Raw genomic sequence first — 19648 nt, 5'->3', positions numbered from 1 at the left:
TCTTTTGATTAATAATAACTTTCAGAATATAGATGGTATAATGATTTAAAAATTAGATTTTCCTCCTCTCTATTGCTAGTGATTGGTTTATTCTATATCTCAGACACTCCAGAGACTCCATTTATAGCTGTTAAGATTTTCATCTGGAGGCCTGAATTCATATCAGAACATTATGTAATTTCTCAAACAGCATACATTTTAACCAAAAGTCTGCTCTAACTGACAGTATTCTTTTAATCTAAAAGCTAAACATGACTGATGTCATTCTCTAAGATTTTTAGCTTAAGTATGTCAATAATGCAAGTTTGCAAAGATGCTTTTCTGTAGTAACTTCAACCATTGAAAAGCTGTGGTTTATGAGAGGAGAATAAACTATAATTTGAAAGATAAAAGATGTTTATATGACAAAGATATATTTTACAGATTGAACCATTTTTATAAACAATCATTAATCTCCAGGGTATGGATATAAATTTGGCATGATGATAAGCACTCTTCTTTGGAACAAATGAAGAAGGGCATAGAGTAAATTAACATCTATCTGTTGGGAGTTTCCTGATAGCTCAGTGGGTGAAGTATCTGGCATTGGCACTGCTGTGGCATGCATTTGATCCCTGACCAGAGAACTTGTAAATGCCATGGGTGTGGCCAAAATAAATTTGTTAAATCATTTAATACATTGTGTAATTAGTAATCTAGATAAGAGGTTTCTTGTTTTGATTCTTGACTTCCTGATAAAAAGCACTTGAATTTCCTTATTTCCTGAGTGTGAGGTTTTCCAGTGATGAACTTGACATTCAGTACCCTTCGACCTTCATCTTCCCACATCTGAGTTATAGTTCTTGAACTTAATTGTGTCTTGGTAGGTCACACAGTGCCTAATATCTAACAGTAAGGATTTCTGCTTTTGTGAAGGTAGCATACTTTCAATTTTCATGTCATCACATTAAAGTGGTTTTTATTTCAATTTCCAAATGTAGTAATGAAGGCACAGGAATTTTAAAGTTTCATTGATGCAGTACTGAGACTCTCAACTGGGCCACATTTTCTACTGGAAATTAAATATAAGTTCAAATAACAATTATTCCATTCAATTTTCTTGGTCGGTTAGTTCATAATAGTTGTTCCAAGGCAGCTAAAGATATCATATTCATAAAAATTTATACACATTCACCTGCCAATGCATCCATTTTCAAGTACTCTGTAAATGATGATGGAAGTGTTTCCTATGTTTTAGGCTGAGTGAGCTGCCCCTTTTGCAGAGGACTAAGTTCTTTAAAAGGGGAGTTTGTTGTGGAAGGTGAGGTCATCACGATGTGAGTGGAGGGAGAGTGAAGAGGTGCTTTGTATTGACACCTGACAATCAATAGAAAACAGGGGAAGGAAGTTGTCCTTCACCATAGATGTTAGGATAGTTGATCCCTTCTAAGAAGAAATAATAAGCTTTTGAAATGCTATTGGCCTCAATACGTGGTTCAATTGCTGTTATCTCATCCATGGTCATGCCTCTTAACTGTGAATGCAGAGACTGGCTTTGCACCACTTTCTCAGAGAAATGATCTGCTGCTGTAGGAAGACAAAGGGAAAATTTTCTCAATGGTCAGTAAAAGCTTAATACTAATAATGTGTACGGCTGTGTCATGATACTGTACAGCAGAAACTGACAACACTATAAATCAACTATAATTAATAAAGTGGTGATTACAATACCAAAATAATAATAATAAAAAAACATAGTATTCGCTGGGAGAAAAGAGCAGAGTGCCTAAACAGCTTCATTAAAATGGGCAACATCTTGGAAAATCTGTATCTAAGACCTCCAATTCCAATATGTTGTGTCTGACAGGCCAACAGGAGAAACCTAACATGAGGGACTATCTCTGCTCAGGTGTGTTTCTTACCAGATGAAGCTCTATCACTCATGGTCATCAGCATTTCAGTTACCTAGGATCCCTTTCACTGTAAGAAACATAACTGACTTGAAGTTGGTTAAATAATAGAAGTTTGTATTTCCATGTAGCAAGTAGTCTACATATAGGAAATTCCAGAGCTGCTACATCAGTTAAAGAAGTTAGGCCTCCAAGTTCGTGTCTCTGGCACATTCTTGATTTACTCCTTTGAATTATAAGAAAACTATAGCAGCGTCTGAACACCATCTCTTCATTTCAGGGACCTGTTTATCTATTTTGCTCAAAGGAAAACCACGCCCTGGAAGACCCCCCCACCCTACTCCCCTTTGTAATTAAATGCCACAGGTGTGTAATATGTTCACTCCTAATTACCAGCAAGTGGGGAAAAGATACCATAATTGGCATACAGCAAATATGATTCATCCCCTGGCAATGGAACATTGCCCCTCACAAATGAAAAAAAGAGGAAGTAGCCTTTGTTGAAGGGTAGCTAATCACATTATCTGGCCCATTATTGTATTTACTTTTTTTTTTTTTTTTTTTTTTTTTTCCTCTTGGCTCTCATCCTCTATACCTTGGGGGTAACATAAACTGTAGGCTTTGGGGTGTCATTTCATTTTCCACCAATTGATTTTGTGTGCTGGACACTGCAAATACAAACATTGTTATAAAACAGTTCTTAGTAACGGATTCACCTTACCAAGATATAAAAAAACCATGACAACAGAGGTTTTTGTCAAGGTCAGGTGAAGAGCAATGGCATGTGTAGGGGGAAGGGGAACAAAATTATGAAGGACATAACTGGCAATCAGCCAATTTTGCTTAGAGGAACTATAAGCTGATTCATGTTTCTGGAGAGTTTCATCCCCAGAGTTGTTCCTTTGGTACAACTGATGATTCTGTATTGACACCTCATCATCACTCAAAGTCCATGTTTTCTATGTGGAATCACAGTTAGTGTTGCATATTCTCTGGTTTTGGACAAATTTATAATGACATGTATCCACCATTATACTATCAGAAAGAGTAGTTTCACTCCCTAAAATCTCTAATGGTCTGTTTTACAAAATAGGGTGTGTTTATGCCTTTTGTCTTGGTAGTGTAATTTCACTTTACTGTGTTTGTGCTCCCCCCAAATAAAGCACTTTCAAAGACTATCATGCCTCTCCCACAGTGGGCAAGAGACAATTTCAGAAGACCTTGTTGTCTGTCTCACCATCACTGAAAGCATTTCTTCTCCTACAGTAGTTAACTCAGAAGAGGGAACAGATGGTAGGAGAGACATAAACAGTATAGACCTGACTCATGCAGGATTGCACCTGGGCACATCACACCTTTGACCCTATCTTGGAGAACAGGAGAAAGGAGTTCAGAAAACGTTTTCTCTCTTTCTTGTTTCCTGTCACAGCATTATTAATCATCTTTTAAATCCCATAAATTAACTCGAGCCAGTCTTAGAAAGATAGTCTTTATCTTGTAACTTGGGCCATGTAAATGTCACCAGATCAAATTCATGCTCATAATCACTCTATAAAATTATAAAGTCTGGGTCTTTACTCTGAAAGCCCTTTTCACTTGTCAAGGTGATAGGTGACCTGATTAATTGAAGTTAGGTCTTTAGGACAAAGGCTTCTGACTTCCTTCACTGCTTTAAGCCTTGATTTAATAGCTGTCAACCTTAAAAAATCAGTTTTCTGTATCTTCAAAATTATATGTTAGAGATCTATCTGGTAATAATGTTAGAGCAGGTGAAACATATGTGAGCGACTTTAAAAAATTAGAAGTAATTTTGAATTGTTGAATAAAAATCTGATTGTTATGTAAACCATATTTTTCTGTCAGTTTTTATGCCAAAATAGGTCTTTTGGTCTACAGTGAATTATAAATTAGTAACACAGAAAATATCTTTTTCCAGGCCAAGGGAGAATCTGTCTTGTATTTTTTTAAAAGAAATGGAAAGAATATTGTTTTTTGTAAGACTACCAACTAATTAAGAAAAATCAAATATGTTTAATGAAATTAAAATCTTAACTTTATTGTATACTTCCAGGTTTTCTTTCAATACCTAAGATTTAAAATCATCTTATGTTTCTTTAATGATCTCTAAAAATGAAGGAAATAAACATATGCCATGATAGAATTTGCTCTCAGTTGATATTTGCAGCCATGAAATGGAAATATTCGACTTTTTATTATGTTTTCTAGGAATGTTTGTGGTAAAATAAAAGAGGTAGCATTCTGTTGGAGAGAAAACACTCGCCATGACACTATTTATTTGTGTGTTTGTTCATTTGTTTTTGTTAGTGTTGTGATTGCCTAGATAAACATATGGTAACCAGTTTCTTCAGACTTTCAGAGTATTTACTCTGTAGATGTGAACAAGGCCTTACTGCAGAGAGTTTCTGAACACTGAGTCAAGAAATATGAAGTTTTCATTATTTTAACATTTCCTTCTTTCTAACTTTTAAAGGGATTTAGTTAATAATCTTGTATATGCATCTGCCATTCTCTTGCTGCCCACAAAGTTTTTTTTTTTTTTTTTTTTTTTTTAAGTGCTTTTCAGGATAGAATCCAGAATTATTTTGTTACAGCTGAAATCATTCATTTAACTGGAAATCTGTAGGCTGGTTGTCAGAAAAGATATATGGTTAAAAAATATGTAAACAAAAGTCATCAATATTAACACAAACTCTATTTGGGGCAAAATCCTAAGTAACGGATATATAATCTTTCCTATAGAGTTAGCTCCCCCTTGTTCTGCAGTTCCACGGAGCATGCTAGTTTTTTTCCCAGGGTTGCAGTTGTCCATTTGCCAGCAAGATTCCCTTTAGACCATTCCTCTAGGTCATAAGCTGTGTGTCGTACTTTGTAGATGCCCCAGTGCCTGGATAGTGGATGATTGAATGAATAAAGATAAGAACACATGAATAAATAATACCAGTAAGAAAAATTTGACATCTAACTTAGGGCACATGATTCTTCAAGTGTAAAAAAATACATTTATAATGTTAATGTTTTTTAAGTTATTAGGCAAGTAGTAAAATGTATTGTTTGTATTTTGGGTTTTTTTTAGTAATACTGAGTTGTACGAGATGAGAGGAATTAATATTTGCTGACTGCTTTGTTAGTTAGGCTTCTTGGATAGAGAGTAAACAGATCTAGCTAGTCAAAGAAGGAGCAGCTAGAGGGAGATAGAAGGATACTAATAATCAAATCTTATTAGTTAGAGTTTGAATTTTAACCACAGAAACCTATTTGGCTTGTGCATTCAATAAATCTGAAAATTGGCTTTCTGCGGTATCCACTTTGGAATTTTTTTTTTTTTTAAAGTAATCTCTATTATATGTAGCAGGTCGCAAGGCAGCCTACATTCTTTTATCTATTTCTTGTCAGATAACTTGAAACATGAACTTATTCTAACTTCTGTTTAAAGTGTCCAAATTGAAAATAAGCTGACTTCTAAGATTAACCTAAAACCAATTCCCAAGATTAAGCTCTATTTAGTGAATTTCATAACTATCGTCATGCTGGATAACTCAACTTTCCTTCACCTACTATGTAATATATTCTCATGGCAGTAATCTGTCATTAAAGGGCTACATTAGAGGATATCTGGTGTGAAACACACTGGGGAAAATTTAAAAAAATATAAATGCTAAAGAACTGTTGCTGAAACTTTTATCCTTTGAATTCTTCATGGAATGATGCATAGTAATTTTTGAAGCCTATTGAGCATAATCCAAGGCCAATTTTATTTATAAACAGATTTTTAATAAGTTAATGCCATGTAACAATTGGTATATATTCATGGGCTTTGATGCTAGAACAATTAATTTCAAATCTTGGCTTTGTTGTATGCACATTATTTGATCTTGAGCAGATTACTATAGTTTCTCTAAAATAATCCCAATTTATCTGTAAGAGAAGGACAATTATGCTTAAATCATGTAGTTGTCATGAGACTTATTCAAGAAAAAATATTTCAAATGCCTACCACAATGCCTGGCACCCACATCAATCTGTAGAGACTTTAAATCCTTGGCCTATATCATGCACCTGATATGTTAAGCTTTTAGCCCATGTCAGATAATAAAGCCCCCTTCTGTCTCGATAGGTTGTTTTCCACTACTTTCCACTGGCTTATCTAACATATGAATTTGAAAAATTAACAAACCTGAAAAACAAATTTAGGCAAGTTCTCCATCTCTTAGCAACAGGATTTTTTTTTCTTGCCATTTCAGGTTATTACAGGTTATACAAGAATGATAAATAATGTTTGTCTTTAAAAAAGAATGAGAGTTTTCAGCAGCTGACCTACTCTAGTAGTTGTTTGTAACTTCCACTTGAATTTTATTTTTCTGATTCTTAAATTATTATTGACCAAGTATAAAGGCAATTATCAAATGTAATTGTGTCCTCTTAGAAGGAACACTTTAAAATGTTCCTTTTAAAGAAAGAATCACAATTTAAAATCCTCAGATGACTTCACTCTGTCTCTTCTATTTAATGGGAAGGGGGTTATTTTCCCTTCTTAAATAATTTTGTTCAGTATTTCAATTTGTTCAGTATTTTCTGGGAAGAAATTGTTGGGAGTTCAGGATGAGAGAAAGCATAGAAGCTATGCCAAGTTCCCAGATTGCAAACACCACCAGGAATTAAAGAAAAAGAAAGGATGCACCAGTGTTACCTTTTATTCATTTCAAATATTCCATAATAAGATATAGGGAAATAATAACTATTTTCCATCTCAGGTTCTAATTCTCAATAACTATAGAATTATACTTGTCCTAATCGGAGTTTGGTCCTATAGTTGGATGGGTATATTTTTCTTATGTCTTTTTGATCACGAAAAACATTGGCTTCTAGTAAATTTGAGGACTCAAAGGATTCAATTACCATACCAACAGTAAGAGAAAATAAAGGATAATACAGCTCACCTATTATTATAGGAGAGAGATTACTTGTATATTGCAGTGTAAGTCAGACCAACCAATGTTTGCTAAAGAAATAATAACTTGATTTACATTAGGACAGATAGGAGACCTAAATGGTATGAACACAAGGAATGGACTTGTCATCTAACATCAAAGGACTTTTCTTTTGAAAATATTAAGTTGTAATCAAGAATTTTTTACTTTACCATTTCTATTATATATGAATTTATGAGTACATACATTTTCATTGAAAGAAAATAAGGACAAATGAAAGGATAAAAACATTAAATATAATATTCCCATTAATAATTTTCAATAATTGATTTACAGTTAATATCACTGGGGCCTAATAAAGCCACAGATTTTCAACGTGTCATTGTTACTGCCAATATGCTAAAGATTCTTGGAGATTGCACATTCCGTACTCATTCTTAAGATTTTGTTGATAAGGTTTATTGTCTTCATTATTTCTGTCAACATTTTTTCTAACTCCATTAATTTACATAAAGCCTTGTTTTTTGACTACAGAGAATACACAGAATCTTTGGTCGATAATCTGTTATGTCTGACTGCAATTGTTCACCTTATAGAAATGTGACCAATTTTCGAGGTGCCTGAAAGATCACTAAGAAGCAAAGCAAGCTCAGTGTATTAGACCACAAGAACAGCTGGTTATATATGAAGGTGATCTTGTTTCCCAGCACAATTTTGTCCTAATTTATTAAATAATCTGCTAAAGAATCGTTGGGCTGCTCTGTTGGAATTATCCCTATGAACACGAAGCAGAGGTATGGAGTTCATGGCATTATCCCATGGGATAAACTGACGCTTTCTTCTGGAATCTCTCATTTTCCCCTAATATAGGAAATAGTATTTATAAGTAATATTTAATATTAGGCTCATTGTTCATTATTCTTAATGAAAAATAAATGAATATACACACAAGATCATTTAGATAGAAAAAGGGTTTGGATTAAATCTTGCCTAGACCTTGAAGAGAGGTCTTTCTTTCCTCTCTACTTCACAATATATTAATCCTAACTTTTGAGACTCTCGGATGAAATATAGTTAATAGCATTATTTCCTTTAACATGGACCTCTAAAGGGAGTGCGCAGGCTTCTCCCCCTTTCCACCTAGTGCCATACTGAAGGGAGGAGCTCTGCTGATTGAGGAATATAAAGAAGACTAAAGAAAACAGGTCATACATAAATATTTTTGATAGAAAGTGTGGCACATAATTCGTCTCTATAATTCTTTTGAATTTTGCCAAATTTAGATGCTGGGATATCAAGTCTTTCTCAAGTTTATTCCAATGTTGATATATATTCAATTGAAAAACTCTTCCCAGTGACTTATTTTGCATAAACAGAAAAAAAAAGATGTTTGTTCTAAAATTTATTTGGAGTCTCAGAGGATCCCAAATAGACAAAATAATCTTGAAAAAAATTTTGAAGTTTACAACAAGGTTATAATAATCAAAACAACATTACTTGCATAGAGGACAGACATTGGGATAGAATAGATAGCTCAGAGATAAACTCTTGCAAATGGTCAAGTGATTTTCAACAAGGATGCAAAGAGTTTCAATGGGGAAAATAATACCATTTTTTAATAAATGGCTTTAAAAACTGTATATCCACATGTGAAAGAATGAAGTTGGATTCTTAACCTTACTCCATACACAAAAATTGATTCAAAATTGGATCAAAACTTTAAAAGAGTTAAACTCTTAGACGAAAACGTAGGATAAAAGCTTCATGATGATGAAAGTGGCAAAAGCTTCATGACACTGAAATGGGAAATGAATTCTTGGATATGTCACCAATGGAAAAAGATGGATGAACTGGGCTTCATCAAAATTAAAAACATTGTGTACCAAAGGAAATATCAACAGAGTACAAAGTCAATTGCAAATAAATAAGCAAGATTATTGCAGGAGAATAGTCATTTAAGTGGAAAAGTCAAATTGCACTTGATAGATCATCACCTTTGACTGTAGTGTTAAAATACCTCATTGGATGAACCCCACCTCCTTTATGGAAGATAATCAGCTTACTCAAACTTTGATTTAAATCTTAATTTCATCCCTCACGGCAACATCCAAACCAGTGATTGACCAAATATTCAGACACTGTGGCCTTGTCCAACTGATATATAAAATTAACCATCACTAGGCCACTGAATGAAATAGGACTGCTATAATGAATATGCAGTGTATTTCCCCAAAGCATAGTATATATATATTTTTTTGATATGACTGTCTCGTCAGTGAAGAAAGTAGTTTCTGCTTAAGAAAATGGGAGGCATGGATCTTATTCTAATGTTCTGAACAAGCACTGGCAAACTAGTTCTTGAGGGTCAAATTGTATTAGCTGTGTCTTTTGTAAATAAAGTTTTATTGGAGTAGCCACTTGCTTAAGAATTTTCCATAGTTGCTTTCATGTACAAATGCAGAGTTCAATAGTTGTCACACAGACTGAATGGCCCAAAGCCTAGAATACTTACAGAAAATATTTGCCAATCCTTGGTCTGGAAGCAAAACTTCCATGTATTACCTGAACTTCTAGAATTTAAAAATATGAATCAGATCAGGTCCAGGAGAAGTAAAACTATAATATTTGAAGATATTTTCATCAGGATTTCACTCTGTCAAGCAGTGGGAAATTACTTCAGTTGGTGCTAAAGTTATACTCTCAGTAATTTTGAGGTAATTATAGTGTGTGCTTGAATGAAATGGGCATGAGAATATCTTATTAACTTTACAAATTGCAACCAATGTTTTCAAGGGACTACTTTTGTATTTGAGATGTTATGTTCATTGCAAGAGCTTTACTAAATATTAAAAAAGCCAAATTTACTACTCTCAAGACTTGTAAAATATATCCTTGGAACAAACTACTGAATTATGCAAACTGAGTGGGTTTTAAAGTGTGACCAGATAGGCTGTTAGGAAATTAACTCTCAACTAGTTTTCCAGTTGGAGGCAACTTATGCTTTTTAATCACAAACTTGCCACATCCCACTATATTTTGTATGGAGAATAATGCATTGAATAATTTGGCTTCAAAGGCTAATGTGGTCATGAAAATTCAGTGTTTGTAGCCACTCAAACTAATTGTTCCATTGAAAATATAATGAAGAAGCTGTAAAGGAATTTCATAGATTTTTCAAAGTGCTGGAGCAATAAATGATCCCTTGTGGTTCTTCTGAAACATTATTTTCTGTGCTTCACAGCTCTTACTAACAGAATGAGAAATATCCAGGATGTATTTATGCATTAAAGGAATATGGACATTCCTGGCCAAGGCACAGATGGTGAGGATTAAAGCTCATTCCCAGGAATAGGATTCAATATATGAATACAGAGATGCTGATAAATGATTTAACAAGGAGAACTTAACTGCAGAGTGTGAAATCTTTCTAAGAAACACGTGAAGTTATTACAGTGTTGCAGGTGATTTCTTCAAATGTGCTTTCATAGATCTCTTTAAAGATAGATTACATTTATTTTCGAGATAGAAAAATTTTGAGCTGGTGCTTGTTTCATTTGGAAAGTAGTAGGCAAAATATTTGTGCCAATATTTATCAGGGAAAAATGAAATTACATTAAGATAAAAGGTTATATTATATCTGGTATTTTAGCTAAATTGCTGTCGTTGAAGGCAAGTATTAGTTCCCTCCATCAAATCAACCCAGCTTGACTAGAAACATTTTGTCTGTGTTCAAATCAGCAGCATTTTGGTGGCCATATTGATACTAAGGCATGAATTATGTTATTTTCTGTTTCCTAATGATTGCCAAAATTGCTGATCCTCGCATAAATAGCCTATTAAGTGTTTTTTTTTTATAAGCATATGTTACTTGCCAACTATGTCTTTAGGGCATTGGCTTTGCAAAGGAAGAATAATGCTTTGTGGTAGACATAATTCTGAGATGATCCCCAATGCCAAAAACCATTGAATACCCCTGGCATTGTATGTTATCAGGACTCAATAAGATGGGATATCACTTCCATAGTTAAATTATCTTATACATCATAAACAAAAAATACCCTGGCATTTTTAAAGAAGAAATGAAAGCTAAGTAGTAAAAAATAATAGTAATGTTTGGCAATTAATCCAGAAAATTAATTTTATTAATCCAGAAAAAATAAAGTAGTATAAAATTCATAACATAGTTTTATCATCAAACTAATTGAGCTATAATTTACAAAATAAATTGTTGGGACCAGCTTCTGATAAAGAATTGAAGATAAGTTTTAAAAAAATGTCATGTTCCATGAGTGAAGATAAAATAAAACAAACTGTTTAGTTACAGAGTGTCAGTTGTCATATCCCTGTCATCAATACAACTTAAATAAAATGAATTAATAAGAAGCAAACTTATAGTTTAAATTTTATACATCAACATGCATAGTGTTCAAAGTGTGAAAATGTACCTTAAATATGGATAATTTCATTTAACTCATGGCTTTTTATTTATTGACATTGCAGAAGATCAAATAGTTGTGAATATAAAACCATTTTTAATTGCCTATGTATTATTTTAATATATATTTTATGGTAAGTTTTTATTGTATATTTTGAAATGTAATTTTCACAGTAAAATTTGGGATTTATAATTTGAGTATACCTTTTGAAACTTCATTTTCTAGTTGTTATTTTTGTGTGTGTGCTCTTGTATGTTTTAAAAAAAAGTCAATTCAGGAAAGATTGGTCGAAGAAATCAGGCATTTCTTCATGGATGATTTTTTGAGAACAATATCCTAGCCTTAGACATGATTTTTTTAAAGTTATATACATAATATAGAATTTAAGTAAATAAATATTTATATATAAGATTTAAGCCCTATCTGGATAGGACTCTTAATATAGGGCTAGGTCAAGAACTGTGATAGGACTGAAGTGCTAATGGTGGGGCCATTCATAGATTCAGCTGTAAAAACAAAGTAGTAGAGGCATGAGTTACAATTTGATATTTATTACAAATAACTAAAAAGGAAGATAAGAGTAATGGAAAACAGGAGAAATACACATCTAAAAATATATTCAGGAAGTTCCTGTTGTGGCACAGGGGAAATTAATTCAATTAGTATCCATGAGAATACGGGTTTGATTTCTGGCCTTGCTCAGTGGGTTAAGGATCTAGTGTTGCTGTGAGCTGTGTTGTAGTTCGCCGATGTGGCTCAGATCCTGCATTGCTATATCTGTGGTGTAGGTCAGCAGTTGTAGCTCTGATTCAACTCCTAGCCTGTGAACTTCCATATGCCACAGTGTGGCCCTAAAAAGCATGCAAAATATATGTGCGTGTGCGTATGTGTATATATGTATGTATATATAAGTATGTGCATATATGTATGTGTACTTATGTTTATGTATATGTGTGTGTGTGTATTCAAAAGCTATCTTAAATAAAATTTAGGAGTTCTCTTGTGACGCCAAGAGTTAAGGATCCAGCTTTGTCACTGCCGTGGCATGGGTTCAATTCCTGGCCGGGATTCTGCATGCTGTAGGTGCAGCTAAAAAAAAAATAATAAAGAGGAATAAATTTAAAAAAGCAGGGAGGAGGATGGACTGGGAATTTGGGGTTAGTAGATGCAAACTATTGCCATTTAGAATGGATAAGCAATTAAGTCCTACTATACAGCACAGGGAACTATGTCCAGTCTCCTGGGATAGATCAAAATGGAAATTCTTAATATTAAAGAACATACATATACCTATGACTGAGTCACTTCACCGTACAGCAGAAATTGGCACAACGTTGTAAATCAACTATACCTTAATAATTTTTTTAAAGCTATTTGAAACAAAATCTTAGGGAAAGAGACAGACGCAGCAGTGGAGCCCGAAGAGGGAGTTATTCACAGAAGGTGGGGATCAGGGTGTCAAACTTTGTCTTTTTGCAGAGATCCCCTTCCTTCCTCTGGCCAGTGCCTTCCTGCTCTGAGTCCAAAGCCAAGTCCCCTGTGGTAATGTTAGAGCTGCAGATGGATGGAGGGCACACTGGCTTCCTGGCACTCGGAGGCCGTAACAATTCAGGGTATCTGAGGAAACTGAGTTGCACAGGAATCTCCATTTTGGGTTCCCTCCTAAAGGGCCCTTTGCAAGGAGAAATTCATACTTATGCTTAAATACCAAAAAAGGCTTAAAGATATAAATCCAGACTATTCAATGACCTTTACTTGGCTTTTAGAAAAAACAGTGAATACATGAGCCGATTTGAGGATCACCGAAACACTGGCCACTCAGGAAGAAAAGAGACAGTTAGAAAATTCCTGGTGATCCTGTACCCTGAAGCCCAAGGGCCTCTGAAAAAAAGGCATCAAGGAAACAGAAAAGGAGAAACTGGTTTAGTTGCTAGACATTAAAGATGCACATTGCTTAGAATGCCCTAAAAATTTAAGTCTTCATTGTTTGTTAAAGAATTATTTTGGCATTCACTGGTGGCTCAGCGAGTTAAGGATCCAGTATTGACACTGCAGAAGCTCAGGTTGCTGCTGTGGCACAGGTTCAATCCCTGGCCTGGGAATCTCTGCATGCCATTGGAGAGATTCCAAAAAAAAAAAATTGTTTTAATGAAAACAACAGTCTTAAAGGACACTACAGAACTTACCAAGCTGGAGTTGTGATGGCAATATCCTATGAAAATGGGAGGAGGGCAGTTAGAACGCCACAGTTTGTAGTCTATGCGAAGGATCAACATCCAATGTGAAATTTAGAAGTAAAAAGATTATCTCATTAGAAATTTGCCTCAGATTTTGCATGTGAACCTGCAGCTGCTGGAAGCCCTGGAGCGAGTTTGACTCCAGGAAAGTTTTTTGTCTTCTCCCTTTGTCTGCCTGGCAGAATAAGGGGTCATCCAGCCTGTGCAGTTCACCAATGCTTTCCTTGCATGTGAAGCTCAAGGGAAAAACCAGTAATCACAGTCTGGCCAAAAATCAAATCAGATGGCAAATGCTACAGATGAATTTGGTCCAAGGGAACAGACAGCCAAGAAGAGTCAAAGGAATGGCCTAGAATTAGAAGTAAGGAATAAAAGAAAGTAAGAAAGTACAATGTTAATAAGAAAATAGCAATGACAACAACATCTAGCATAAGGTTGATTACTTGTTCATGGAGGTCTCATTGTGTTAAGAACCCAACATGTTGTCCCTGAGGGTACATGTTAAATCCCCCGGCCTTGCTCAGTAGGTTAAAGATCCAGTGTTGGCGCAAGCCACACTGTAGGTTGAAAATGTGGCTCAGACCCTGTGCGGATGTGGCTGTGGCTGTGGTAGAGGCCAGCAGCTGCAGCTCCAATTTGATCCCTGGCCTGGGAACTTCCATATGCCTCAGGTGCAGCCCTAAAAAGAAAAATCGCTTACTATTTTAGGCACTGTCCTAGGCACTTTGTGTATTCATTCAATTCTTTCCAGATATTTAAGTGATGGGGCTTATTATTTCTATTTCTGTTTGTTTATAGATACAGAGACCCAGGGACACTGAGGATAAAAACATGTTCATAGTGAGAGAGGGAAAGAACTAATGTGATGGTGAGTTCAAGATATTTACTATGATTATGCTTGTAAATGTGTCTAGGTTCACTTAAAAGGGTAAACAATGAAGCAGTAGACCAGCTATTTGGATTCAGTTTGTAGACATGTTTGAACAGCATACTAAGTAGTTTGGATTTTATTATGTTTCTCTGCTCAATTATTTCTATAATTTTTTAATAAGAAATGAAGAATGGTCTAATAATTAGAGTTTTTAAAATGCATTAGTCACCATAAGAATTCACGATTACTGCATTGTTGAACATGCTTATGCAGAGTCTGAAACTCTGTCAAAGGTTGCTGTAGAGGAGAACTCTACATTGCCTAAGATTTTCTTAAGTGTCACCTTCAAGTCAGAAATCCTAAAATCCACTCTTCTCCAAGGTACTGTCTCTCAAACAGATATTCTTCCAATTAAATATATGACTGATTACAAATTATTAAAATTCTCATCCTGGAGTTCCCGTTGTGGTTCAGTGGTAATGAACCTGACTGAGATCCATAAGGATGAAAGTTCAATGCATTAAGGAACCAGCATTGCTGTGAGCTGTGGTATGGTTGCAGATGCAGCTCTGATTCAACCCCTAGCCTGTGAACTTCCATATACCATGGGTGTGGCCCTAAAAAGCAAAAAGCAAAACAAAAAACCTATCCTATATTGTAATCTAAATTGCTATGTGGAATTTTACTCATAATTTAGAATAAAAGTCTAAATTATGAGATACCCTCCCAACCTTTAATGTATTTTCAATTTGCTCTAAGGAACCCCTGCCTAGGAAAGGAATAATTGCATTGAACACCAATTATGTATTTGTAAAGGGATGTGAGAGGCACTCTTCATTGTGCTTTTTCTTCTAATCCAGCTGACCATTGCTGATTGTTAAAAGTTCTGTATAAATTGAAAACTCTTTTCATATCTAGTTTTTAAAACTAGTATGAAACTATTTTGTATGTTTACAAAACATTGCCATCACTGAGATGGCAACCAGAATAGAGGAAGCATAAATTTAGCTTTTCTGTGGGTATTAAGCAGACTTAATGTTAGCAGGAGAGTATTAAATATCAAGTTTAAAGTTTGCTATGCCTGAGAATGAAGAAGTAGGTGGTATTGTTTTACTTCGTTTTGGTTTTGTTTTTGTTTTGTTTTAGTAGGAAGTTGTCAACCATCTTAGGGAATGTTGGAAAATTTTAAATGGAGTTATAGATTTGCAATGTATCTGTGTCCAGATGATTATTAAGAGAATAGAAGTGAGCTTTCCCAGGAGAAGACTGCAGAGTGAGCTGTGACCTGGGAGGGAGCATGAGATCTGGGGCATGGTGGGGAACGGGGTTAGTGTAACTAGGTTCTTCCTCTGCTGGAGAAAGACTCAGTTATCTCATGGGATCCTGGGGGTTAGGAGATAAGCCTCTTTGTTCCAAATGTGGTCACAGACTTAATGGGATTTGAAATTAAACAGGCCCAGGCTAAATTTAGTTTTACCATTGCAGTATATGCAGGTTCACACCACTTATTCTTACGTCAATCTGTTGCTCTTTTCTGAGCAATTACCAGTTCTCAAATTACCCTCCAGTCCTTGTTGCTTTCACACACTTCGTCTGCTTCCCATACAGGCTAACAGGCTATTTAAAATGATAACTTAGATTTTGTCATCAATCATTCTTAAACACTCCCAATAAAGCCCAAAGCTCTTAGGGTGTACAGACTCTCCATGCTCTGCACTCTTCCCCCCAGCCTGCCTCTGCACTCCAGTGACCTCCTCTTCTGCTATTCTCACTTTCTTATCTCTCACTGTATCAGCCACACTGTGCTCCTTTGTTGTTCCTTATACTGTTCAAGCATATCCCTGATCTGCTCTTTTGTGACTTGTTTTCTGCCATTAAAGAAATCTCTCCTCATTTATATTAGGTTTTGCCTCAAATCTTAATATAATAAGCAGTAGGCCCATCTATTGATCACCTTCTAAGACATTTATCTGTTTAGCATTCTCAATATTATGTCTTCACTTGATATGGTACATATTTACCAAAGAAGACATGCAGGTCACTAATAGGCATCTGAAAAAATACTTAACATTTCTAATTATTATATAAATGCAAATTGAAAACAATGAGATATTAAATCACAATAGTCAGAATGGTGAACATCAAAAAGTTTACAAATAATAAATCTGAAGAGGATAAAGAGAAAGAGGAACTCTCCTACACTGTTGGTGGGAATATAAATTGGTTCAGTCACTATGGAAAATAGTATGGAGAGTCCTTAAAAACATAAAAATAGAACAATCATATGATCCTACAATCCCACTCCTGGTCACATACCCAGAGAAAACCACAATTTGAAAAGATACATGCACTCCAACATTCATTACATCACTATTTACAATAGCTGAGACATGGAAAAAAATGTCTGTCATCAGAGGAATGGATAAAGAAGCTGTGGATATACATGGAATGTTATTTAGCCGTAAAAAAATAATGAAATAATGCCATTTGCAGGAACATGCATATACCTAGAGATTATCATACTAAGTAAGTCAGAGACAAATATAGGTATTGTTTACATGTGCAATATAATAATGATACAAATGAACTTATATACAATACAGAAATAGACCTACTGACATAGAAAACAAACTTGTATTTCCAAAGGGGAGGGAGGAGATAAATTTGGAGTTTAAGATTAAAATATACATACTACTATATATAAACTAGATAACAAATAAGGATCTACTATATAGCACAGGGAACTATACTAATTACTTTATAATAACCTATAAAAGAAGAGTCTGAAAAAATGTATATGTACATGTAACTGAATCAATTTGCTGTACATCTGAAACTCAACAACATTGTCAATCAAATATATTTCAATAAAAATTAAAAAAACATTATAAGTCAACTACACTTCAATAAAATTGCATTATAATTACAAAAAGAAATCACTACCCAGAACTATTTGAGAAAGCCCCCCAAAAGTTGTTCCCTTTTACTATGACTTGTATTTTTAAGTTTGCATTTTCAGGTACTATATCCACAACTTACTAGTTATGTCAGTTTGGGGGAAAAATAAATTTTCTAATAATAATGATATAATTGTTTTGCTTTGATATAAAATTTTAAATAAACATCTATATTTTTATGGTAAAAATTTAAATATTCCACCATGCTTACCATTTCCTATTTTTTCAATATCTAGGACCACTGGATAGAATTTCAAATGACAGAAATTGCTTAAAAGAATAAATATAATTGAACCTAAAATAATATTTAAGATATTCTACCACTGAACTGTATTGAAGAGGAAAAGGAAATAAGAACATAATTAACTATTAATTAAATGTTTTATTTAATCCTCACATTAAGACTCTGAGGTTGATTGTATTGTTTTCATTTCATAAATGAGGAAAATTGGGCACAGAGACTGTAAGCTTAAACCATCTACATATTCAGGGCCAAGTCCAGGAATTGAACCCACATACACCTGGCTTGAAAGCCAGAGCTCTTGTTCCCAATCATTTTGTTACGTTGTGTTTAATGAAACTCTTTCAGTCATTTGAATGCAAGTTATCTGCCTCAAATATGTAATAGACATTATGCCTTGGTTTCCTTCAGGTATAAATAATTCAAATATACCCTGTTATTTAAGAGACTAGTTGTTCTTCATAATTTTTAAAAGTCATCAATAGGGTAGAATTCATATTTATTTAGAAATAAATATAGATACATATGTTTATTTTACATATAATTTAATATAAAATTAGAGTTATAATTCTTATAAGAAACAAACCAAGTCAATATATTTTTTCAAAAATATACTAATCTTTATGGATAGTTCCCTTTCTAAACTCATAAAAAAACACAATTAGAATTTAAACAAGATGTATATGATTAAGCAAAGAGTAGGAAAACAAATAAAGTTATGACTTAAGGCAGATAGATCTGTGAGCTCTGAAATGCATTAATTCCAGAAAAGTGAAGAGACCTTTAGACTTACAACAGTTTTACTCATTACCAGTTTCAGAATTTAAAGACAGATGTGTTAGAATGTGCCTTTGTTGGCAATATTTTTTTTGTTTTCTAATGTGAAAATATAACTCAATTGAATGTGTTGTCTTAATTATTTTCCTACGTGAGATAATTAAATTTTGTACAACATCTGTAGAGGTCACAAGCTCAAATATTTACAAATTGAGAAAATCAAAGTCAAAGTAGGCCACTTTCTTCCTTTCATCCATTGCTGAGAGAGATGTTTGTATAGTAGAATAATTTTCTATACTATAAGAAAAGCAGCAGGGCAAATGTGATGATGTAATACAAATTACCATCAGCCTTAGTTACTAGAACTACAATAAGGTCTGGTAGAGACTGGAAAATCAGAAGGTCTATGGCCTTTGGTAAATTAGGCAGACACTAACCAGCTCCTGTTGTTGATCCTGGTCTAACATTAGCAAAGTGTCTGACATTTCAAAATAATCTGGAAAACTATATTTAATATGAATTCTTCCAAGTTTTAAGCTCTTTAAATATGGGCTCAAACACTTAAGTGCCAAATGAAATAAATCTACAGACTAAATCTGTCATTTAGATCACTAGCATGAAACTTCTGAAATACCGGCTTTGATTTCAAACAGTCTGTCAGCTGTTTTTCAGAACAGAGGAGAAAATTCTGAAGTGCCATCAATCAAAATCCTGTTTGTAACTTAGCTGTCCAAGTTAGTCATTTATTTGTTTAATCTTATATTTGGTCAAAGGGTACACAGTGTCAGCTAAAGATGAGTAAGTTCTGGGAATCTAATAAATGACATGATTATAGTTAACAATACTATATTATATACTTAAAGCTAGAAACTAGATCTTAAAGATTCTCACCACAAAAAAGAAATTATAATTATGAGACATAATGGAGGTATTAGCCAATGCGTGGTGGTAATCATATTGCAATATACAAATATAGAAAATCAACACATTGTACACCTTAATATTATTCAAATTTACTTTTCAATTATATCTCAATAAAAAAATAGATATCTGTTATGATAGCTAAGCTATCTTCACCTTTGTCTATTCTTCATAGAAAAGCCACAGTGACCCCATCTGAGTACAAGGGAGATATTATCAATCTTCCGCCCAAAATCACTCATGACTTTCCATTTATAATAAAAGCCAGAACCTTCCAAGTTCCCAGATAATTTGTTCCCATTAGCTATCCAATTATGATCAAGCCTCTTATGGCTCCCACCCCCCTTTCTCTCAATTTTTTCTCCAATTC

General features: G+C 34.1%; 1 long non-coding RNA gene across 1 annotated transcript in view; it reads left to right on the top strand.

Moving 5' to 3' along the window:
• The window catches only part of LOC110262011 (uncharacterized), a 29105-nt gene extending 11442 nt beyond the window's left edge, over positions 1 to 17663 (top strand). The window contains exons 2-3 of the long non-coding RNA XR_002346494.2: positions 14310 to 14379; positions 17576 to 17663. This is a non-coding gene — a long non-coding RNA (uncharacterized LOC110262011). The remainder of the gene's footprint in view (positions 1 to 14309; positions 14380 to 17575) is intronic.
• Positions 17664 to 19648: the final 1985 nt, after the last annotated feature.

Source organism: Sus scrofa, chromosome 8 (genome assembly GCF_054392235.1).
Source record: "Sus scrofa isolate SSC_HxYL_T2T_F1_AM1 chromosome 8, Sscrofa_HxYL_maternal_Yorkshire_Landrace_v2.0, whole genome shotgun sequence".
Taxonomy (NCBI): Eukaryota; Metazoa; Chordata; class Mammalia; order Artiodactyla; family Suidae; genus Sus; species Sus scrofa.
The sequence above is the reverse complement of the archived record's forward strand: the minus strand, read 5'-3'. Positions and strand labels throughout refer to the sequence as shown.